A 25,224-nucleotide genomic window follows, 5' to 3' on the forward strand; every position below is an offset into this window, starting at 1 on the left:
GATTTTACTGTACATCTTAAACTAGCACAACATTGTCAATCCACTATATTTCAATACAAATTTAAAATAAATAATGAGAAATTATTTCAAAATGAGAAGTTGAAAAAAAATAGACAACTGGAGTTTCCACTGTGATGCAACAGAAACGAATCTGACTGGGAACCCTGCGGTTTCAGGTTCAATCCCTGGCTTCATTCAGTGGATTAAGGATCCCACATTGCTGTGATCTGTAGTGGAGGTCTCATTTGCAGCTCAGATACTGTGTTGCTGTGGCTGTGGCAGAGGACAACAGCTGTGGCCCCGATTAGACCCCTAGCCTGGGAACCTCCATATGCCTCGGGTGTGGCCCTAAAAACAAAACAAAACAAAAAAAATAACGAAGGTATACATGATTTTAATAAATCCCACCATATGTAGGATAACTTAATGTTTTAAACATTTCAAATGATCCTCAAATTGTTCTCTAAATTCCATGCAAGATCAATCAGGAGTTCCCGTCGTGGCGCAGTGGTTAACGAATCCGACTAGGAACCATGAGGTTGCGGGTTCGGTCCCTGCCCTTGCTCAGTGGGTTAACGATCCGGCGTTGCCATGAGCTGTGGTGTAGGTTGCAGACGCAGCTCGGATCCCGCGTTGCTGTGGCTCTGGCGTAGGCCGGCGGCTACAGCTCCGATTCGACCCCTAGCCTGGGAACCTCCATATGCCGCAGGAGCGGTCCAAAGAAATAGCAAAAAGACAAAAAAAAAAAAAAAGATCAATCAACTTCAAGTTGGACTTTTTTAAAGAGAACAGACTTTTATATGAAAGAATACAGTTCCATCAAATAGTAAATCAACCTAAAATAAAAGTAAAGAGGGGTGTTTTCTCTGCCTGATATTAAGATAAAAGCTTCAATCTCGCTCAGAATATTATTGTTATAGGTGCAAAAACAAAAAAAAATTAAATGGAAAGGAACTGAGGGCCCAGAAGCAATGTGTACTTTTCCCAGTGATCTGTGAAACACCTTCATTGTACATGAAGTGATCCTCACACCTGGGTCTGTTTCTGGGAGTGAGGATGGTGGAAACTCGCTGCAGAGAAATCTAGCAGCACTGAGCCACATGAAGTCTATGACACCCCAGGACCCCAAAATTTGCTTCAAAAAATGCTCACACACTTCGACAAGGGAACTCCCACAAAGGTGTTTATTGTGTGCAAGGATATTTATGAAAGTTTTATTTTGGTAGCAGAAGATTGGAAGCAATCTAGGTGTCCACGCTGGAAGAAAGGGGAGGTAATTCTGGACAGAATTGGTACCTCGGAGCACTCCCCCTGCAAGCTAGAAGGTACAGGTAATGTGTACACAATATCCAAGAACAGGTGGAAGCCAAACACATGATCCTGTGTGAACCAAATGAAAGGCCTGATAAAATGCTACCTTCTTACATTTGTGAAAAACACTCCAACCCCAAATGATGTATACTCTTCAAGAAAACAGATGAACAAAAATATACCCATTACACATGCAGACATAGTTGCCAGCAGTGGGGCTGGGTGTGGGGTTGAGAATGGGATGGGGATGGATGGGAACAAGTGTGGTCATTAACTAAGTAATTATGGAAACAAGGAAGAGACCCTGTCCAGCCCACCAGACTTGGGAGGGGGGGTGCTGTACCACTAACTGAAGAGGAAAATACAGTTAACTCAACCCTCAGTATCTAAGGTCAGATACTATGTACATACATATATCTTCCACCTCAAGTGTGTCTCATAAAACAAATCCTGAAGATAGATTTTGTGTACATTTCATTCACATAAGAGAATGGAGTGAAAGGTGCACCTGCTAAAGCGTGGGGGAGGCGGAGATATTCAGGTGAGAATCTGGGGGCCTGGGTGTCAAATAAAGAACACACGTTTTGTGACCTAAGACCATATATCTTTCTGAGGCTCTTCCACCCGTTGCGGACAAGATTTAGGTTGATCTCATGCATAGTTCTCTCAAATGAAAGGAAGAATCACCTATTACAGTGTAAAATACACCTAAGAAGCTCCCAGCCTGGAGTCTGCCATCTCTGACAAGCCTCAGAGGACTGATCTCATGGTCACCACGTCACCACCCACCCCCAGGAGGTTTGGCGGCAGCGTCAAGCTTCGCAACTGGCACCCACTGACACAAGCTAATATTTTCACCTTTGTGCACACATGTTGGATAATTTCTTCCCTATACGTAGCTTTACATAAATTAACAATTTATATGCCACTGCCTCCCTCTGCCTGATTACAGCATATTAGTGACTTTTTTTTTTTTGCCAGCTATAGAAATCTCAAGTGTATAATTAATAGGGGGTGGTAAAGGTTTAAACCCCATCCTATGAGAATCTATCAGAGGATGAGATGTGCCAGACAATGCATTGCAGATTTCCCAGGCAAAGGAGGGAGCCCCGCTCTTGCAGGAACGTCAGTCTGCGGAGAGGCTGGCACTGAGCAGAGTAAACAGCTCAGGAGATGTTTGGATAGCTGCAAGGAGCATGTTCTAGCATAGACGGTGGTTAAGTCTCAGTGAATTCCTGGAGGAGACTGGAGGAGCCATGCTTGGAAAAGCCTGAAAGACAAGATAATGGGGGGGGGATAAAGAAAACAAATGCAATGCAGACAGAGCCGGGTTAGAACAACAAGGCTCCATGAAGAACATGGAAGCAGTAAAAACACACTACAATTATTCTTAATAATTTAAATGCCCTGCCTTCCCCAATGCTATTCTACGATAACATCATGTAGAATTTTGCTGAGGCGTGTCTTCTAAGGTTTAGAAGTCTGGCCTATCTGTACATGTCAAGATTAATTGCATAGTTATACGAGGCGTACTTGAGGCTCAAGTGCAGGGACGATAAAATAAAACTCTCTAGCTCGCCATCTCCTGATTTCTGCGGCAGCCTCCTGATGACTCCAGTAAACCTTTTTCTTCTGAGCCCTCCCAGTGCATTGTTAGAAGAGGGTGTGCCTGAAGAATGACAGCCTGGAGGCCTCAGAAAGCAAGGCTGCCAAGAAGAGGGGGAAAGAAAAGCAGCAGATTCACAACAGATTATCTACTTAGCAAAACAAACCAAACAGAACAACTGGACACAGCCATACCTTCCCTGCCTTTTCACCAGAGGTGGGCGTGTCCTTGAATCTGCCTGTTGCTCTCCAGTGAAACACAAAGCTGACAGGACCAGTGCAAGGTGCCTATCACGCTTGTACTGCTTCCTCGTTCGTTTTCTGCAAGAGGAGCACAGCATTGGAAGAGAGGCTGGTAGATAATGAGGGGCCCCAAACTGTTTCCTGCTGCAGTGGGTCTCCCCAACCCTGGTTCTAGACACCTTTTGAAACAAGAGGAAATGTGCCTCTTTTTGCCTGTTTTTTGGCAGTCTTTATGTTCGAGACGGTGATGATAAAAAGCAGGTAAAGAAGTCACTTGTGAAATTTATTCTCCTCCATTGAGCAGTTTTCTATCGGTGGGGGACCCCTGACCTCACCCACCTCCTCCTTTAGGGTGTCAGACTGGGATTAATGGGAGATTTGGCGGGTCCTTCCAAATCTGAGGTGACAGCACAAGATGATGGGGGCAGCGGGCAAACTTGAACCCCTGGGATGTGGAGAAAGGTGTTGGGATGTTAGGTCGATGAGCCCCGGGCCTCTGTGACAGCTCAGAGCTGCAGGGTGAGGTGCTACGAGCAGTGCTGTGTCCCCTCCTGTGGGGTGCCACAGACCACAAAGCAGAGGGGCTCCAGTTCCCTCACAGAGCTGCAGACATTGCCTGGGACTGAGGTTTCTCCGGGTCCTCTAACCAGTGCTGCGAAAGACACACTCTGTTAAACAATAAAGGTACAAAACCCAAGAGTGCCAGGTCCTGAAATGGAATGGAGCCTGTGACTCTGCACCTCTGCCCAAACTCCACAACAAGGCACCCGGGTGTCCTACCTGAGGCTCTTTCCTGGGGATGCATCCAGACACACCTGGGCCTGTTCCTTGGCTCAGGGACCAGCCTCGCTGAGAAGGTGTGCTGTCTCAGGGATGCTGGGCAGTTGGGCCCAAGGAAGATGGACAGCTGACTGTCCCCTACAGGATGTCAAATGGCTCCGGTATTCAGACAGGGGCTGGGGACACAAAAGCACATGGGGCCTGCCCTGGGATAGGGTCTCTGAAGTATGTCAGGCCTGCACCTCCGTGTCAGGTAGTTACACAGCATTCTCCAGGGAAAAGCGGGCACCTGGTCCCCGGCCTTTCAGACCTAGGTGTCTCTAACTTAGGGGTTGTCATAGCGCCATGTCTGTCTTTCTTAAAATGATTTTTCACGAGTCACATTCAATTATTCAAAAACATTGCCCTGACACTGATCATTTCCCTAAATATTTAAATAACTGATTCGCAGCTACTTTTCCTACACACACACACACACACACACACACACACACACACACACACACACCAGGAGTCTCCAGTGCTGGAAAGCTGTTTCAGTTATTTAAACCTGTAGAAACTTCGGCACGCCCTTGGACATGGGTGGAACAGGTGAGGCAGAGAGCAGTGTCTCCATGTGACCCACAAGGAAGCAGGGACCCAGGAGAGGAGATTGGTGGCCCTACTGGTACCCTTGACCGGGTGTGAGGAATATGGCTTGTCACCTGATGCTGCTTTACAACACTTATAGAATGTTCTGTGCACCAGGAGCTGCCAGGCAGTTTATGACAATTTCTTTGAGGAGAGTAGGTGGAGGAGCAAATGCTCATACATAGTGAATCCCCTTGGCCTTGGCCTTGGCCTTGGCCTTGGCCTTGGCCTTGGAGCTGGGGGGCATGTCAGCATTGGAGGCCTCAGTCAGGCTTCTAGAAAAGCCTGGGGAAGTTTGCCTGAGATACAACCTCCCCACCCCACCCCACCCCACTCTAAGTTCATTCAGAAGTCCCTCCCTTACATAGATTTCAGCCCCCAAATCTCTTCTATGTTTCCACCCTCAGCTACCAGGCCCTCTTGCAGAGAACAGAACCACCAAGGAACAGAGGTGAGTTGACAAGCCAGCTCACACCGGCTGCTAATGGGCAGAGTGACCTCCGAGGTTGCCAGCCCATCCCTGCAGGGCGCTGTACTTCAAAAGCTCACGCCAGCCTAGAACAATCCTTTCATCCAACTCACCGAATGCTTCATAGCACGACGTCCCAAATTTGGTGGCAGGTGACTCCAGCTCCATTGGTCTATTCCACAGGTACATCTACCTATTCATAAACCATAGGCTTGGTTAGGAAACACACATCTGCTCATTCATTCGACAAACACTTAACGGACACCTGGGTGGTGAAGTACCCCACTGCTCTGTGCCTGCACGGAAGAGCCTTCTGGTCAGAAGGGCGTGGAGAGATGCACCATTAAATTCTCCCAGGGGTCTCTCTTGTGGCTGAATCACAGGGCAGTGGGTGCCTTGGGGACCCTGCAAGTCACAGGGTTTCCTGGCATTGCCACCTGTACCTCCCCTCCAAGTTCTGCACAGCGACTGAGCTGGAGCCGGCATTGAGCCAGTGATTCTAGCCTCAGGTCTGGGCTGCCGACATCTTCTAGACCTGCCTGGGAGGCTTCTCCCACTCCAGGTGACCGCACATTACCAAGGCGACAGGCCATCAGGCCAAGACCAGACAGTTCTGTGGGAGCCCCACCTGGTGACAGCCGGGCCCTCCCCTTGCCTCTTGAGGGAGGGTGTCTGTCCCCAAACGGCCAAGGGGACAGCCCCGCAGGCTCAGCCTAGCCTGGGGGGCCAGGTGCATCCAGTTTGGGACATCCCCCCACAAAGGCAGGAAGGAGATTATCCTGTTCAGATTTCAGTTCCACAAAGAGAACGTTTCCTCTGGAGGGAGCATCTCAGGCCCCCTCCCCCAAGGTCCCACTCACACCGCCTCCCACCCCCAACCTGTGGGCAGCACCAGCCTGCTCTGCTGGAAGCGGAACAAGGTAGAACGAGGTGGAACCCGGATGTTATGCAAAAAGCCCTGACCAGCTTGTCCCTCCTTTATTTGGGGGTGGGAGGGCGAGGGGGTGACAGGTGGCTTCAGGGCAGGAAGGCAGGCAGCCCACCTTAGAGACCAGGTAGAGACATCAGTGTAAATCTCGTGTAAAGAAGTGTCCTCAGTGGAAAGAGTATCAGTAAATGTTTACCATTTTAACAGATATTATTTATGCCACAACAGAATCACGACATTTTTTTATTTATAAATCTAACTGAACTTGGGGCTCCTGTTCACACAAGCTGCCCCACATGCACATCGTCTCAGGCAGAGAGGCCCGCAGGTTCTGTGCAGGGCTGAATTGGAAATCAGGACATGGGCGTTCCAGTCCTAGGTGTGTGATTAACCTCTTTGAGGCTCAATTTCCATATCTTAAAAGTTATGTTAGATTAAAATCTTCGGTTCTTTTTAGCTCTAAAATGCAATGACACAGAGCATAATTTGACAATTTAAAATCAGTGACAGCATCAATAATTATTGCAGCTTTGCATTTATGACATCACGTTAATCATGAACGTATCATTCATTTGGTGCCAACTTTTTTAAAAGAACACAACTCTTAGCTAAAAACATATGAGAAAAATATTTAGCCACATCACACGAAATTGCTGATTTTTGACCATTTTTGACTTCACGAATGGAAATTTCAAACTAATATCTCTTTTAAATGGATCTACTTTAAGACATGACTCCAGATATAATGTAATTTTTAAGAATTCCTTAGAGACCTACAATGAACAATGGGAAAAGAAAAAGAATGTATAAAACCTATCCACTCTTATTTTTCACACTTTTCATTTTATGCCTGAAAAAAAAAATGAACAGAGGGAAAATTTTTTTCCTTCCCATAGTCTCTACGTATTAAAAAAAGTCAGACCACATTGTAGAGTGTTTTCTTGCCTAGAGCAACTCTTATGTGTCATAAATATAACACATATTTTTTATTTTTTACTCTTTATTTTTGGCTGTGCCTATGGCATGTGGAATTCCCTGGGCCAGGGATTGAACCCACACCACAGCAGTGACCCCAGCCACTGCCGTGAGAAGGCTGGATCCTTAATCTGCTATAAGACAAGGGTTTCCTTATATGTTATATTTAATCACCCTTAAGGAGTATTGATAAAGAGCAAGGTACTACTGTACAGCACAGGGAACTGCTTTCAATATCCTGAAATAAACCATAATGGAAAAAAATATATAAAACATGTCTGTGTATGTATAAGTGTATCACTTCGCCGCATAGCAGAGATTAACACAACATTGTAAGTCAACTATACTTCAATTTAAAAAAAAAAAAGAAGTGGCTTTTGGCACCATCCCAGTGTTACAAAGAGGAAAGTGAGGCACAAGGGAGTTAGAGTTTCTGTCACAAATATCCAGGTGGTATCCGGATTCAAACAGAGATCACAGCACCCCAGGGGGCTTGCTTCTCCCCTCTGCTGGCTGCTCAACAAGTGGTACCACTTGCCATTTATCACCCACAAGCTGGAGGGCTTGAAGGTCCCAGCAAACACAAGGGAGGGATCCCTGTCCAGACAGAGCCATCACATCGAGGATGGATTGCTGCCTATTTTACAGCGTCTGGTGTCATCTCAAAGCCAATGGAGCTGGTGGATCACTGGCTCCAGTCATCACCTCCTGGGCATTCTTGGCAAACCTGGAGACATCACTCCATAATCCCCTAAATTTCTGCTCTGAGAACAGATAGACATTCCTAGATGGAACCAGGGCAGTTGCATCACAGGGCTTCCTGGAAGTATCTCAGTAACAGGGATTCTGTCAAAGGGACAGTAAATCCACATCAGAAATAATGTGGTAATTTGGCCAAACTCCAACTTTAAGGACACAGGGTCAGTAGATCACAAAAGCCACTGAGGGTCTGCGTGATGTGGACTGGAGTGGTTAAATTGACATTTATTCAGCAAATCTAATTCTTGTGTTCCTTCAGTGCCATGCTCTGTGGGAAATAGAACTTGACCTGGTCGTGGATGCTCGAGTCTGAAGACTTCCGGGGAAATAAAGAACAACTGGAGGGAGTTCCTGTCGTGGCGCAGTGGTTAACGAATCCGACTAGGAACCATGAGGTGGCGGGTTCGATCTCTGCCCTTGCTCAGTGGGTTAACGATCCGGCGTTGCCGTGAGCTGTGGTGTAGGTTGCAGACGCGGCTCGGATCCCGCGTTGCTGTGGCTCTGGCGTAGGCTGGTGGCTACAGCTCCGATTAGACCCCTAGCCTGGGAACCTCCCATATGCTGCAGGAGCAGCCCAAGAAATAGCAAAAAGACAAAAAAAAAAAAAAAGAACAACTGGAGCACAAGGCAGAGTCATGGCCATCCTCAGAGTTGTACACACGAAGCACTGTGGACAGTTGGCAGTTGACCCTGGACACCAAGGAAAGGCCCCAAAGATTAGACTTAAAATCTTGTCTCTACATGGAATGGCACATACATATGTGTATACATTACAGCATTAATTCATCTACAGTGAATGGTAAAAACTTCGCCATGACATTCACGATGGTTTTGACTTTTTTTTTTTTTTTTTTTAATATGAAGGTATGTGTGGAGGTGGCAGCAGAAAGAAGGTTCTTTTGGAAAGCCTTAAAGGAGTAGAAGCATATGGACTGAACCTTGCATGGTGAGCCATACTTGGACCATGGGGGCATGGAGGAGCGGGCATGGAGGGGCAGGTGTGGCCATGGGGGCATGGAGGGACAGGCAGCTGGGCAGAAGAACCAGGCTGTCCAAGGTCAATCAAGGTCTGGGGGAAGCTGTAGGCTGAAGTCCCCTCCAAAAGAAAAGAACTCTTGATGTGGAGAAAGAGATGTTTGGCATCCAATCCTACCCCTTGGCATCCAATCCTACCCCTTTCCTGTTTTAGGCTACGGTTGAGCAAGTGACTATTTCTTCATCTCTGAAATGGGGTGGTGATCTTACTTACAGTGTGTTGTCACCAAGAAGATTAAATAACATCTTCTGTCACAAGGACCCAGGGCAGTGCCTGGTGCTGAAGAAGTAACCAGCACTGGGGACCTCGTCACCATCTTCATCAGCCTAAGCAGCTTCTTCACTGTCATCAACATCCTCAACATTGCCTTTGTTGGAAAAGCCCCCAAAAGCATAATGGGCCTTGGTCACAAGCTCCAAGCCTTAGGAGAATGTGATGTGTGTATTTTGTAGGCTGGCAGGTGATGAGGCTTAGATATCTCCTTACTTAGACAATCCTGCTAATGTGGTGCTGACTGCAATAAATACTAGAGAATTAGGGACACCAGAAGAAAGCAAAATTATATATAAAAAAAATTATTTGGGTTATGTAAAAGAAAAAACACCTATTAGTTATTTTGTTTATAATTATTGCCTGATTATCAGACAAACCAGTAACAATTATGCATATAAATAAAAATGTGCCAGATCAGCTTACTTACTGCTTTTTTATAAAAAATAATATATTTTTTTCTTTTTTGGCCTCCCCAAGGCATATGGAGTTCCTGGGCGAGGGATCAGATCCCAGCAACAGTCTCTACCTAAACCAGATCCAGCAATGCTAGATCTTTAACCCACTGTGCCCAGGCAGGGATCAAACCCATGTCCCAGTGCTCCCAAGACACCACCAATCTCACTGTGCCACAGTGGGAGCTACCAAATCTTTTTTTTTTTTTTTGGCTTTTTAGGGTCTCTCCTTCAGCGTATGGAAGTTCCCAGGTTAGGGGTCTAATCAAAGCTGTAGCTGCCGGCCTATACCACAGCCACAGCAACACCAGATCTAAGCCAAGTCTACGACCTACTCCACAGCTCACAACAATGCCAGATCCTTAACCCACTCAGCGAGGCCAGGGATCAAACCTGCATCCTCATGGATACTAGCCCATGAGTTCGTTACCGCTGAGCCACAAAGGGAACTCCTAACTAGTTTTTCAAAAAATAGTTTTTATTTGCTTTTCAAAGACTAAACCAAGATCACATGGGCACACCATTTACAATTTCTGAAATATGTAGCAAGGTCACGTGCTCAGACCTGAGAAATGAAAAGAAGGGGCATTACTCTAGCCAAGATACTATGGTTAATCTCCTTGATGGGAAAAAGTATTATATGCATTTGCGAAAAATATATATAATTAAAAATACTATTTCCCAAGCAATATATTTTCATTCTGAAAAATTCAAGTTCAGAATAAATCTATTAAATCAAAAGTCCATTAAGTCTTGTGAAAAAAAATCAAATTCAGAGGTCCCTAAAGTCATAAGTCAGAGTCCACTTCACATCTGCACCCCTTCCTGGACTCAGGAGTGGCCTGGGTCACCCTGCTTTGCTGTATCTGCAGTTTTTCCTCTGCATCCACAGATCCCCAGGTGTGACCTGCAGACCAGGAGCACAAGCATCAGTGGGGGAGCTACCAACAAATTCTCAAGCAGCCCTGGATCTGCTGATCCAGATCTGGCCCTTGTGGGGGGTGGTGATCCACGTTTCCACAAGCCCTGTGGTAACTTTCACGTGTGCAGAAGTGGGCTGGGCAGCCAGGGAAGCACTGAGTTATGTGTGCAAACACATACATCAAAACCACAGACTTCTGCAGCCTGCCGTGAGTGTCTTTCCTGACTCTTCACCTTGGACTAGAGTGTTAAGGCGGAAGAGAGATGATCAGAGTGTTCAGGGCAGAAACCTCTAGGATACGGGACAAAACTGGACACTACGTGCATCTAGGATTCGTTAACATTTAAAATTACAAAACTGTCCTGAGATGCTTCTTACATATTAAAGACTATATAGGTGTAAAAGTATGCAGCTGTAAAAAAGAGTAAAAAAATGGCTCCTGTGTCTCTCACGCTCAACTGCTGACGAGAACGTCACCAGTCCAGCCCCCCCAAGCTGTGTCCTCACCTGCCCCTTCCAGTCCTAAGCCCAAAAGGTAATATTTCTCCGAGGTCAAGGAGAGGTCAGTCTATGGGGGAATCAATGACAGACTAGGAGACACACGCCAGGAAGAAACAGGGACACAAAAGGACCTTCTTCAGAAGGGGGGACCCTGGCAAAACAGAGGCAGAAGCAGGAGGGACACCCCTGGCAGGTGATCCTCCTGCACTCCGTGGAGGGGGGAGCCCAGGACTGCAGCTCCTGGGGCTGGAGGTGCCCTCACACAGAGACGGGGACTCAAGCACTGCTCAAGGGCAAGGTCTTCAGGAAACCGAAGGCATCCCGCTGGGACATGATGCTGACTCAGTTCGCTTCGCAGCCCTGGCAGCCACGTATCAAATCCAATAAAAATAGCACCTCCACTGCTCGACTGCTGAACCTGAGTTCCATCCCAGTTCTTTTCTGGAGGTGTTAGTTCCGTCTGGCTCTCTCCAGTGTGGCTAAAACTTGCTCCACACTCAGAGAAAACAAAGACATGAGTGTAAATGAAGATTATTTAAACCACATTTGGGGAGAAATTTCACCTGCTTACGTAATGCCACTTATGTGACTCAGTAACTCCCATTGTCCAGAAGTTTCACAGAATCCTCTAGGGCTGGGTGTATCCTTTTACAGGATTTTCCAGTAAAAGGCTTCCCCCTGCCAAAACGGCATCTGACTTCGCTCTCCCAGTGTTCAGAGTACAAAGATAAGAAAATGGTAGAAAGTCCAACTGTCTCTTCCTATGAATGTTCTGAAAATGTCACATCTATTTATTTCTGGAACTCTTTTCTTCACTCCCTATTATTTCTTTTCAACTTCTACATTATTTGCTATATACTTTTCTAATTCCTCAAAAATGGGTAAGATGAAAGGAGGAAATCGTGGCTAAACTTTGCTGCTGTATACGTCTTTTATCAGTACACTTTAAGCATGCACTCAGACACGTAAAGATATTTGTTTTAAATACTCCTCTAGAAGGTTGCACATTATTATAAGTGTCATGATTTTTCAAATATTTGTGCCTATATAAATTCAGTCCTAAAAGATGGCTATTTCTTGAAGCTGCGCAAAAGTTCATACAGAAGCAGGGCTAGGAGTTCCCAATGTGGCTCAGTGGGTTAAGAACCCAACATAGTGTCCTTGAGGAAGCGGGTTCAAGCCCCAGCCTTGTTCAGTGGATTAAGGATCCCCTTGTTGCTGTGGTTGTGGCATAGGCCTGCAGCTGCAGCTCCAATTCGATCCCTAGCCCAGGAACTTCCATATGCCACAGGTGCAGCTATAAAAAGACAAAGAAAAAAGAAAGCAGGGCCAAAGTGAATATGGACATATTTTGTTACCAGCAGGTGGGAGGGAGAGAAGGAAAACAAAACAGGTAATATTTCAAATTTTGGCTGGCCAATTGATGTTTCAAAATAACCTCACCTGACACACCTGAGGGTTCAATGAAATGATACTACATAGGAATCAACGAATTGAAAAAACACCAGAGGTGGCACAGAAGAAGTGGTCCAAAACTTGGCTGGACTCATGGACTCTGGCTCTGTATTGACTAAGAAAGAGAATTCAGGCGGTGAGGAGGACGTGGTCTGGGGCTGAAGAGGAGGAGGGGGCCAAGAGGAGCTGAATTCAGGTGCGTTTTCCTCTTTGCCTCACCCAGCCCTACCAACCACCCCAACCCCACCCGACTCCTGACAGGCCAGCATGGGAAACAACTCCTTCTGGCTGCCCACACGCCCCCACAGGCCTGCTCCCCCTCTCACTGTTGGGACACTGACCCATTTGCATTAATAGGCTGGGTGCTACCTGACCTGCTCCATGACCACTTTCTCTGTGAAGCCTCCTGCTCTCCCAGACAACTCGACTCTTTCTCTGGACCACTCCTGCTCCTCTGCCCCCAACATCACTGCCTTCCTGGCGACCATCATCTACCTGAGGTCTGTCTCCTGTCCTGGGTGGCTGGCTCTCTGAGAGATGGACACTATTCCTGTTGACCATGGTGTCCCCACCCCCAGAAGTGTTGCTTCACTCAGTAAAGACCCCAAAGTCCTTGCTGAGTCCTTGAACTCTGTGCACTGTTGTGACCACTCCAGACTGGCCATCTGCCATGCCAGTTAGGATGCCACATCACTTGCATCTCAGGGGGAACCCTTCAGAAGTGAACCATTAATCAAACCAAAATCCACAGCTGAGGTGAGGGCAAGACATTCCTCAAGAAGCCCTCACTTGGGTGCCTTGTCTGAAATTCTAACGTTGCCTTTGTGTGGATTTACAAGGGCCAGAATGTTCACTTAGATATTCTTATTATCCCGGGAGATGAAGCTTTAATATTACACATCAATGCAAATAGTGCACCATGAATTAACCAAGATTAGAGCAGCGTCCTTCACCCTGATGGAAAATCTTAGTGGCTCCAGACGTAGCAGTTGGCCATGGAAACCATGCATCCCTGGATCACTACCATTTGTGACCGGAAGAAACAGATTCTGCAAGCTACTGGGTGTCATGCAAATATGACTGTTTTCTACACAAATGGCACATGCTCACACAGAGAGGGGAGGGTTCTGAAAAGGGCTTGTGCTGAGCTGGTGGACACGGGGGTGCAGCCATCTCCCGGGTCAGGGCGGAGGGCTCTGAGGCCACCTTACTTTCACCATCACAGAGGTCTGTGTTTCAGAGACAAAGTCTTTTTCCATTTTCACTCTTGACATTAGCACCATTGAACTTAGTCCCTAATGGAAAAACAAAAGAGCAATCAGCAAACAAACAAATAAGCCATTGGCCCTACCAGCATCATCAAATGCAATTTTTCTTGAGGTTTCTCCTCTTGTGGTCTGCTGACCTACCCTGCCAGCCTAAAAAGTTAGCAAGGGATTTCTGGCTCCCCCTTTCAACTCCATAATTCCTCTCCCAGAAGGTAATCTCTCCTTAAAGAAAACCAACACACACACACACACACACACACACACACACACACACGCATTATTATGCCCATTTTACAGGGAAATAAAATGAATTAGCAAGAAGAACGACTACCCCACATGGCAGATCAAGTTATTGCATATTTTCCCGGTACTTTTCAGTGTTTTCTTGTACATCTTTAAACCAAATTTAGTTCATTGAGACTTCAGATAGCACTTTTTTGGTGTCAGACCCTGTTCCAAATGCTTTAAAAACTTTAATTCACCAAAGCTTCACACCCCTCACACCACAGCTATGAGGTATGTACATCGTTATCGTGTTTTCAGGGGGAAACACAGGGCGGGGGGGGCGGTTGAGGGACTTAACAGCTCACCCAGAGTCCCCATAGCAGGAGAGTGGTCAGTGGGTGTCCAAACAGACTGCATGTTTCTGAGCACTGCGTGTGTTGCCACACCTAACTGCAAACCTCCAGGTCAACCTTTCGGAAGGTGCAGATACTAAGGAACGGTGCACAGACACCTAACCACACCTCAAAGTGCACCATGCACCTTTAAGCAGAAGGCCTTCCAGCACAGCATGAAGTGCTCATCAGAGCTAGGATATAAGCCAGAGCTCTGGATGTTTTCCTAAACCAACACGTTTATTTTTTTTTTTAATTTTCCTACAGGTATAAAAAGAAAGGATGTTTGAAAATAAGATTGAGTTTGCAGTAGCTTCTATTCTGTGGCTACCAAAAAGAGTTCATGGAGTTCCCTTGTGGTGCAGTGGGTTAAGGACCTGGCATTGTAACTGCAGCAGCCTGGGTCACTTCTGTGGCTCTGGTTCCATCCCTGGCCTAGGAACTTCCACATGCCACAGGTGCAGCCAAAAAAAAAAAAAAAGAGTTCAGAAGGTTAAAACCCTCAGGACATGGGGGAGCTGAAATTTATAAATAGCATGTGTATGTATATTTTTTTTTAAATGAGAAATATAAGAGTTCCCATGTTGTGCAGGGGAAATGAATACAACGAGTAACCATGAGGTTGCGGGTTCAGTCCCTGGCCTCACTCAGTGGACCGGGGATCTGGCATTGCTGTGAGCTGTGGTGTAGGTTGCAGATGCAGCTCGGATCCTGCTTTGCTGTGGCTGTGGTGTAGTCTGGCAGCTGTACTTCCATTTCGACCCCTAGCCTGGGAACCTCCATATGCCACGGGTGTAACCCTAAAAAGCAAATATGTATATATTACATACACAATAAAATGTTGAAAATGGTTATTGATGCATGCTTTTCAACACTTTCCTAAGATTCTGTGATTTCTAGGAAATCCCATGGTAGGAGGTGATTAGGATCCTTGCCATCCAGGAAGTGATATGGGGCCCGGGAAGAGGTCTGATTGTGTTGTGATCCTTGGTAAAAAGGGATGACCTTTATTCTACAGTATTTATAATCGGTGATGTCCTTTTTATGACTGAAGAACAGGAGGTGAATTTTATAAAGTAATCATCACATTTGTTTCTGAAGATAACCACACTCCCTACCTGCTCCCAGGTCCCGACACCTCTTCCTTGGATGCACCTATCCAACCCCCTTGGGCAGCTGTAACAAACACCATAGACTGGGGGGCTTAAACATCAGATGTTTATTTGTCATAGTTCTGGAGGCTGGGCATCCAATACTGAGGTGCTGGTCTATCCAGTATGTGGTGAGGGTCCTCTTCCTGAAGTAGGGCCCTCCTTGTGCCTTCCACAGTGAGAGCAAAGGGAGACCCCCTGTTCCTTCCTCTTCTTCCAAGGGCACTAATCCCATTGTGGGGGCTCCACCCTCACGACCTCATCACCTCCCAAAGGCCCCCTCCTAACACCATTACACCAGGGGGTAAGGTTTCACCATCATATGCATTTGAGGGGGATGTGAGCATTCAGATCAAAACAAACCTTGACAAATTACACTCAGTGAAAGAAGCCAGACACAAAAGGACATGTAGTATAAGGGCGAATCCACAGGGATCAAAAGCAGATTAGAGGTCACCAGGGGCTGGGGGAGGGCAGAAGGAATATTTTTACAGGATCACGAAAAAGTTTTGAAACTAGAGAGCCAGTGTTTGTGTGTCATTTTGAATACAATAAATAGCACTGAATTCTACATTTTAAGAAGTTCATTGCATGTCAGGTGAATTGCAGCTCAATAAAGACATTTTACTTTTTTAAAAAAGAAACCCACCAACTTTTTAAAATTGAAAGTCAGCTTTTACTCTTTTACTCTTCTCCCTTCTCCAAACTGTGTCCCTTTTCTTTCTCGTTTTGGGAAAACTCATGTGTCCTTGCACTGGGGCTCCCGAACCCTGCCGCTTAAGGGGTCAGGTCTGTGCCCGGGAGGGGGAGGCAAATACAGAAGCCACTTTCCCTCCCCCTCAGACTCTTCCACCTGCCTGGCCACTGGAATCCCCCAGGCCTTCATAAAACTGGGGACCCGTTGCATCGGCCAGCGCTTGATTCATCCCACAGGGATCCTAAGGCCTGGGAGCTTTTATGGGTGTATCTTTCAGGGGCTTTCCTGACTCCTCTTGAAACGGGACTTGGACCAAGAGGGTCAGGTAAGGATTGTCCCTAACACAGCGACGAGCTTTTCAAGTCTTGAAGCACAAATGCGGCCAATTAAATCAAATTATGAAACACTGAGAAAAATGGCAAAGTAGTGGAAAAGGCAAAATAACAAAACGATATTCTATAACAAGAACTAAAAGGAAATATGGGGAAAATGAAATGTTAATGTGTTAGTAAGAAGTAGCTGGACGTTGGACAAATTTTATTTATTGAATTAAAATGAAGTTTATGAGGAGTTCCCATCATGGCTCAGCAGTTGACAAACCTGACTAGCATCCATGAGGATGCCTGGCCTCTCTCAGTGGGTTAAGGATCTGGCATTGCCGTGGCCGTGAGCTGTTGTGTAGTTCGAAGATGCAGTTCAGATCCTGTGTTGCTGCGGCTGTGGTGTAGGCCGGCAGCTACTGCTCTTATTGGACCCCTAGCCTGGGAATTTCCATATGCCACGGGTGTGGCCCTAAAAAGACAAAAAAAAAATGAACTTTATGAGACAAATATAACTCATTTCAGAGATTACATACCTATAGTTATGTATACATTATGTATACATACCTATCTATACCTGCGTGCGCACACACACACACACACACACACACGTACCAAAGGACACAATCAGAAATTATGTCTCTCCTTCGGTTCTCTTATAAAGAACACTGACCAACAGTGTTATTGAAAATGCCGAGTAGGCCACATGGGAGCAGGCAAGACTTGCTTCTAGAACATTCCCCAGGGTGGTGGGCTAGCCCCTCCCGTCCTGGTAACGATGAAGGAGCAGAGGGCATGAGGGCTTGGGCCTGATGCAGGGGTACTGGAGATTCAAGGCTGGCATTTGCCCTAAGGTGTGGCTTTCAGCGCACAGGACCACTCTGGCAGGTGACAGAATTCTCTGCAGGGTGGGATTTAGTATTGAATTCGCCAACTGCCACAGAAAACACTTCTGGCACCTGTGTTTTCAGAAAAGTGGGACAAAGACCAAGAATGTTGGCCAGGTTTCTTGCTGGGTGTCAGTCCAGGGCCCAGCTCTACTTGAGTCTGAGGAAAGTGCCCATTCTCAGCAGGGCCCCCACAGCCGCCCTGGCCTGAATTGCTTCTGTCCTCAGAAGAGGCCTCCTGCCTCCCCAAGCCCTCCTCCACTGTGGGGTTGTCTGTCCATTTGTTTTTTGTTTTGTTTTTTGCTTTTTAGGGCTGCCCCTAAAAAGCCACAGTCACAGCAACTCAGGATCCAAGGAGCATCTGTGACCTATGGCCAGATCCTTAACCCACTGAGTAGTGAGGCCCAGGATCAACACCACATCCTCCCAGTGTTGGGTTCCTAACCCACTGAGCCACAACAGGAACTCCAGTTGTCCTTGTCTGCTGACATTCTTGAGAAATGTTGCAGCAGACATCACCTCTCATGGGAGGGGCCATGCCTGCCCCAGGTCCCCATGCCAGCACATAAAGAATCTCCTCAAGTTTGGCCACAGTAGCGCTCTGCTCCAAGCTCAGGTCCATCCTTTATCCTTTCCACAACCTGGTTCCTCCCAGACCAGAGGATCTTGGGGTGGAATTTCAGAAGTGATGGCAGCCTGAGTCACACAACCTCTAGATGGAAACAACCCATGTCCATCAACCGTGAATGGATCAAGAAAATGTGGTACCTCTATACAACGGAAAGTTCTTTGGCAAGAAAAAAGGAATGAAGCACTGATACACGATACAGCATGAATGAACCTTAAATACATTAGGTTGGTGAAAGAAGCCAGACACAAAAGACCACATGTTGTATGATTCCATTTATGCGAAATATCCACAACAGGAAATCCACAGAGACAGAAAGTAAATCAGTGGTTTCAGGGACTGAGGGGGTGGGAGAATGGGGAGGGGCTGCTAATGGATTCAAAAGAGTTCTCTTTGGGGGGCAATGAAAATGTTCAGAAAGTACATAGAGATGACAACACTGTGAACACACTAACTGCCACTGAACTGTTCCCTTTTAAATGGTTCGTTTTGCCTTATGTGAATTTTACTTCAATTAAAAAATATTCAATTTAAGGCTCAGAGAGATTTAGGAGTTGGAAGCCAAGGGTTTAGGATTCAAAAGGGATTGATTAAGGGACTTAGAATTCTAAATATATTTCCTGTGTCATTAGGTTACCAGTGGGTCTCTCTGGGTCTTGGAATCCAACCACAGTGAATAAATAACATTGTTCCATGAGAAAAAAAGTCTCAAATAGCTGATTTGCAAACAAACTTTTGGAATAAAATCCTTTCTGTTTTCATTGTTGGGGACCATCTGTAACTTAGCCTCTGGAATACAGTCGGTCTTTGGCGCTCGGTCCCAATTCATCGATAAGAGACAGCATGGTGGTAATCTTTGGGAAGGTGAAAGTCAATTTAATCCTTTTTTTTTTTTCTTTTTTCTTTTTCTATTTGTTAGGTCCTCTGGTAATTGGTTTGATGAGGAAGAAGTTTGAAGTTATTGGTTAAATAGAGGTTTTTGGATTTTCTGTGAATTTCAATTATCTGTGCTTCACCTAGCCCCAATTAGCACTAATAATTGAGTTAACTGAATGGAAGTCACTTCCCATCATATCAGTTTTACTAGAGGCTTATTTATTGTTTCACTAATGGAGACCCCCCAAGCACAAAGCCCCTTTCCCCCTGCTGCACTCACACCCCCATGCCATCGTTTGTCACATTCATGTTGTTTAACGGGCACAGAGTTAACTGTATAGTTGACAGTGTGAAACAAATGTTCTGAACAACAAAACATGTTGCTAAGAAGTGCAACCAGAAATTTCTAAAGTGCTCTGGGTCAACCTAGCTAGCATTTAAAACCAGAAGATAGTACCAAGCAGATCACCAGCGCAGTTAGAAATCTTAACCAAAGCTTTCTGCTGACTCCTACTTTCAGTTTCCATTGAGATGGTCACTGCCTTAATTTACCCCAATTTAAAATAAGCCATCTTTTTAAAGTGCCAGTTAATTTTAGCAGGCTGCCCATCTTCAGTGGTATTTATATTGACTCACCACGATCGACATGACTTTTAAGGTTTCAGTTTCTCTCCTTGCACACATTTGTATTTATATTAAACACAATAAATATCTCCCATTCCAACAGCCCCCTTTTGACCTTCTTTGATCTCTGAATCCCAACATCCCTAAACGCCACCTATAAATTAGCGCAGCCCCTCCCGCGAGGCCGGAGCCAGGGCAGGGTTTCATCGGCTCCCGGGCCCTCGCCAGCCAGCATCGTGTTTTTCCATTGCCATGGAGATGCAGCCCCGTGGAAGAGCCCAGCAAGCCTGGGAAGGGAAAAGTCTCGGCTAGGTAGAATTACTAACCAAACAAACGATCAGGGACGGGTGCAGGGAGGGGTGCTCGGGTTCTCCTTTCCTCCCGCAATCAGATTACAGGTAAAAGTGCAAACACTAGAGGGGAGAGGACGCAGCTGTTCTTTTAAAGGCACCGCAGATGCAGAAGACAGCAATGGTCGGTGGGAACGTGGAAGGTTTAAGGCTCCTTGTGTGAAAATGTTACTGTCTTAAAGCCCACACCCACGTCTTCTTGATGCATAAAGAAAGAGAAACAGCAGTGGGGGCTCCCAGAGAAGCCTGGGGGTAACCCGCTCCATATTGGCCTGTGTGGGGTGATTAATAACCATGCCCTCACCAGCCCGGCAAGGCAGCCACTCTCTGGGGCCGTTCCTTTCAAGAATGAACAAATTAATTAATAGGTGGTTCTTTACTATTGTCTCTAAACTAAGAAAATTGCCCATGCAACTATCCAAGCATTAGATAAAGTCTTCCAAGTTTTGCTTTTCTCAATATTATTTGTTTCTTTTATTTGCATTTCTTTGTAATGATGTATTTGGTTTGGGGGGAAGGATCACTGATCTCTCTCTAAGGGACAGGAACAAAATTGGAAACAAATATCTGATGAGTGAGCATGGGCATTTTCTGGGGTTTTTTTTTTCTTTTTTTTCTTTTTTTGGCCACATCCGAGGCATACAGACGTTCCCTGCCTAGGGATCAAACTTGCACGGTAGCAGTGACAATGCCGGATCCTTAAGCTGCTGAGCCTCCATGGGACTCTGGGTAAAGGCGTTAGCGATTTTTTTTTTTTTTAAGATTGGCAATCTATAACAATTTTCTAAATGCAAAAAAATTAGAGTAACATCAAGGATTAATTCATCATTTATTTTGTTTCTTTGGCAAATCTAAACTGATCACAGTCTGATATAGGAACTCTGATGTTAGTTGGGTAATTCTTCCTTGCCCAACTTTTGTGACATGTCTCAGTCACTTTTCTTGCAAGATATAATTGAATTCTGTGTGCATTTTCACCTTTACATCATGTGCGTGAGCATTGCTGGGCTCTTAGCAACTTTTTCCTATCTGATGTAAGGTGGGAAAACACTAAGCTGTCTCCAGCAACCTCGCGGCCACAAAACACTGGGGGCTGAGGTGCCCATGCCTGACTTCTGGTGATCCAAGGCCTGTTAAAAATATTATTGACAACTGCTGAGTATCTGAATAATTATATGAATTATTCATATAATTCTAGATGTTGGATTTTTTTAAGACAGCAATTTTTCTCATGCCCAGTGATTGTTCTTTTTCCCCATTTCCACTTAACATTTTAAAGAATTAAAGTGACATTAACGTCATTTAGTACTTGTTTCTGGGTAACAGAGATCACAGTAGAAAACATGCTAAAGTCAACTCCATTGTTCTTTTCTAAATTTAACACAGTTAGCTCACTCTTTCAGGCAAGGCGTCCCCCTTTGGTGTGAAGGTTGTTTCTCTTGATCAAGATCCTCATCCCAGACATCAAACTCAGTTCTTGTCTCAGGAAAATGGCCTTTTAAAATATCGACTTTCCAAAATCATTTCAGGGCTTTGGATGGTGCAAAACGGACGTGCCTAGAGATCTATTTATAAAAGAAATCTCAGCAGAAACTTGTCTTCACCGTCTTGGTGACATAAGGTAATATGAGTGCAGCTGATCATCTGTTGGGGATTTGGGGAAGAAAAGAGATGTGGAAAGGGTAGTCGAAATCACTGATATCTGAGGAATATTCATCTCCACAATTTAAACACCTGTTTCTTAGAAACTAGGAGAGCCCCATATTTACTCTTGGTGGGTTTTGTTTGTTTGTTTTGGGGGGTAAGATATGTATTACAGAAAATAAGGATATAGATTCAGAAAATGGATATGCCCAAATCATTGCCAGTTTCTGTCATTATGGCCCTTATGAAATAATTATTTGCTTTACTGTCAATAATATAATTTTTAAGTGCTCTCAATAACATTCACAAGGATTTCTGGTAAGCATTTTATTTGTGACGTGGCCTCCTGTGTTTGGTCTATCATACCAGTGCTCACGGACGTAATATTCTAGGAATTTGCTTGCTTTCAAAACAAACGGAAAAAAACTCTCCCGAGTACTGACCGGGAGTGCTTACCTGCCGCTGTGCCGAGTGCAGTTTCCACTTGGCTGAGAAGCAAGCAGCGCTGTGAGGCTGTGGGCCCTGAAACGCTGAAAAGACTGCCTTTTCTGCACCCCGGCATTCATCCAAACCCTTTACTTTCTCCCACTCCCCCCCAAACTCTCCTGCCCTATTAATCAGCATGAATGTTCACTAAAAATAGAGCTGCCTTTGTTCAAACACTTCCCAGGGTTTTACTGGTGAAAATCAAGGGTGCCGTCTAAAGGTACACTCGGGCATGTTCTGGTCAATAATCTGGTGTCACTAGGTGAGTGCTTCCAAGAAAACTCAGCCTCCATGGCCCCCAAAAGAGACTCCTTGAGGTTAACTGATATACGGCTTATGTTTCTCAAAGACTATTAATAATATATGGCTTTGGATTTTTAGAAATAGGGGTTATCCATTTAAATTGGTATTGTTACTGAAATAACACAAGAAAGCCCCTGGGAGCCATTTAGAAGCAGTTTGTTATGACCAAAGTTCCGGGCAGTTTAATTGTACTTTTCCTGTACACTGTGAGGTAGAGATTGACCCCCAAACTGTGCTGGTTGCCAGTGTGGGCTGTGTTCATGACCCAGCGTGTGTCCCAGGGTTGCGGAGGTTCAGGAAGGCCTCCTCCAGTGCTCTTGATCCTGGAAGCATGTGCCCAGTACACCCATGATATTGTTTCAGACAATAAAGCAATTAAAAATTAAGCCTTAGGACTCCATCGTCTGCATTATAGCAAATAAATCAGCCAAAGAAGCTCAAAACCTACCCAAATGGCAGAAAGGAGGTGGTCCGAACGTAGCAAATAATCTTTTTCAAGCAAGAAAGGGACTTTATCTTGCAGGAGAAACGTCAGCTGTGAAACTTGTCATTGCAATGCTGAGTCCTCTGGCAGAAATGTCTCCCCACCTGTGGCAGAGACAACAGACACACGGCTCTCTAGTCATACAGTTGCAAATGCTTTTCCCAGTTTCCAAAGTATACGGCAGTTTCTAACTATATAATTTGGTGTATATAAGTAGTCTCTTAATAGGTTGCCATGAGTGAAAACTATTACATATAATCGCTAAGATCTACAGACAAAGAATGTTAGTAAGCATTAAAGAAAGTAGGCAACTGTGCTGAGGTCTTCAGGAAAAACCATCTTTTCCAGTTTTGCTCAGAACAAAGGGAAGATGGTCTTTTCTTCCTGGGACACGAAAGCCATTGACTTCCTCCTCTCTGCTCCCGTTTCAGACACTTGGGGCCCAACGGCCAGGAGGAGTCCAGATTGCTTGGCTAAGTGTCAGCTTTTGTATGTTTTTAGGCCGAGATTTGAGCCTTGCAGTTTTTAAAGGTAATCATTAACCTATCTGATGTCTTGAGGGCATTTTGGCAGAACTACAGCTATGCCACTTTTCCATGTATTGTTCCTTGTAATTTCCTACTTTACCCCAAAATCGTATCTAGAAGCATCATCCTAACGTGACCCCCATTGACTGAGATGAAGACTCAACCTGCACTTCGAATTTCAACAGAGAATTTGAGTTAAATAAGATGGGCAAAAGGAATGCTGAATACTCTATACTGAATACTTAATTTGCACATTAAAAGCTGGTCATTAGTCCTATATTTTAACTCTGCAAATGTCAGGAACTATTATTTCTGGAGGAGTCTAAAGGGATAAACTAGACTCTTCAGTGGCAAAGCCCATGGAGGGTCCTAAACATAGTTTCTCTCTCAACTAAGGACAATTAAATAACACTTGAAGAATAAATTTGTTATCACATTAAGACCAAGGGTAGGGATCCCAGAACAAATTGTAAACAAAGTTACAAAGTAGAATTATAACTGGAAGAGGGTGTTTACTAAAATCCCATTGTAGGAGTTCCCCTAGTGGCATAGCAGAAACCAGTCTGACTAGTATCCAAGAGGATGCAGGTTTCATCCCTGTCCTGGCTCAGTGAGTTGAGGATCCAGCATTGCCATGAGCTGTGTTGTAAGTCACAGATGGGACTCGGAGAGCACTGTCCCATATTTGGATCCCGAGGTGCTGGGGCTGTGGTGTAGGCAGGCAGCTGTAACTCCGATTCGACCCCTAGCCTGGAAGCTTTCATATGCCACAAGTACAGCCCTAAAAAGAAAAAAAAATCCAATTACAAATATAATACCTAGAGTATATTCGCACCTTCGCATATTCTACTGTTGCAGGGTCTGCCTGCAGTTTCATGTTATTGAAGTGAAATACAGGTAAGACTTGAAGTGGCCAAAGGACCAATGATTTGTTTTTGTTTTTTTAATGTTTGAGAAAACCCAGCAACAGAGATCCAGCTAAGATGCCTAAAACACAGCTCACCAAATGAGGTTTTCAAGAGATTCAACAGAAAATCAATAGGACTAGCAAAAGCTTATCTAATTCTAAGAAATCAGCAAATCAAAGAAATAAAAAAGCTGTCTTTGAACCAAACTGTACCTTCTAACAAGACTACCTTCTAGCATTATGGCCCATTCCTTAAGCTTTAAAAGCCGGGCTTCCCTAATGCCACTTGAAGGGGCTATAGGCCACTTACAATCCAAATATGGGACAGTGCTCTCCTCAAGCTTATTAAGTGTATGTTTCATACAATGGCTGTTTTAAATGATTTGTTCATGGATGTGCATACAGCTTTCAAAATAATGATCTTCATACACTGTCATTAAAAAATTGTAAAAAAAAAAAAAAAGAGAGAGAGAGAGAGAGAAAGAAAGAAAGAAAAAAGGAAAAAGGCAATGGAGCCAGTGACCAGAAATGAGGTTGTTGTTAAATTTGTTTGGAAACAGTTCATTTGGATCTCTTTCTCAAGATCTTAAAATGACTTTTCAAAGGCAGCAGGTCTGAAATAAAGCTTATTGACAAACTAATTATGGCTGACTATTTGGACACAGGACACCAACACGTAATCCATTCCTCCCTCCCTCCCCCCACAGGATTTTATGTTCTTTTAAATTATATCAGAATTCTGTGATCTTTCTAAGAGAAACTGGAAAGAAAATGGGTTCCTTGTTAAGCCTCGGTTACCTTCATTGTGTTACAGCAGGGGACACACAGTTACTCGTGGCGCTGAGTTGGCTGCAGAGATAAAGCACAGAGTGTAACAGGCTGGGGCGTTTCGGCCGCAGAAAATGGAATCTACCTCCGTCCCCTGTGGAAGGAGGGGGCGGGGAGCAGGAGGGCTCACTCTCCTGGGCAGAGCCAGCCCAGAAACAAGGGAAACTCCTCGTCAAAGCTCTCTTTCAAACTCTTCTCCACTTCCTGTTCTCCGGTGTGGTGCGAGGTTTCATCTGGGACAATGAGATGAGCTGCTCGCCCATCTTATACTCTAAGAGCACCCGTGGA

At 45.2% G+C, this 25,224-nt stretch overlaps 1 long non-coding RNA gene across 3 annotated transcripts; it reads right to left on the reverse strand.

The window, feature by feature from the left end:
• Positions 1 to 795: 795 nt before the first annotated feature.
• Positions 796 to 25,224, reverse strand: LOC125119652 (uncharacterized). 3 transcript variants are annotated; one of them, XR_007133138.1, is made up of 7 exons: positions 24,907 to 25,224; positions 22,639 to 22,778; positions 5,152 to 5,231; positions 3,940 to 4,115; positions 3,112 to 3,237; positions 2,845 to 3,017; positions 796 to 2,581 (listed from the first exon to the last, which is right to left on the reverse strand). It is a non-coding gene; the product is annotated as an uncharacterized LOC125119652 (long non-coding RNA). The 3 variants fall into 3 exon arrangements; XR_007133136.1 differs by lacking the exon at positions 2,845 to 3,017 and having other exon boundaries at positions 24,907 to 25,221; XR_007133137.1 differs by lacking the exons at positions 2,845 to 3,017; positions 3,940 to 4,115 and having other exon boundaries at positions 24,907 to 25,220.

Source organism: Phacochoerus africanus, chromosome 2 (genome assembly GCF_016906955.1).
Source record: "Phacochoerus africanus isolate WHEZ1 chromosome 2, ROS_Pafr_v1, whole genome shotgun sequence".
Lineage (NCBI taxonomy): Eukaryota > Metazoa > Chordata > Mammalia > Artiodactyla > Suidae > Phacochoerus > Phacochoerus africanus.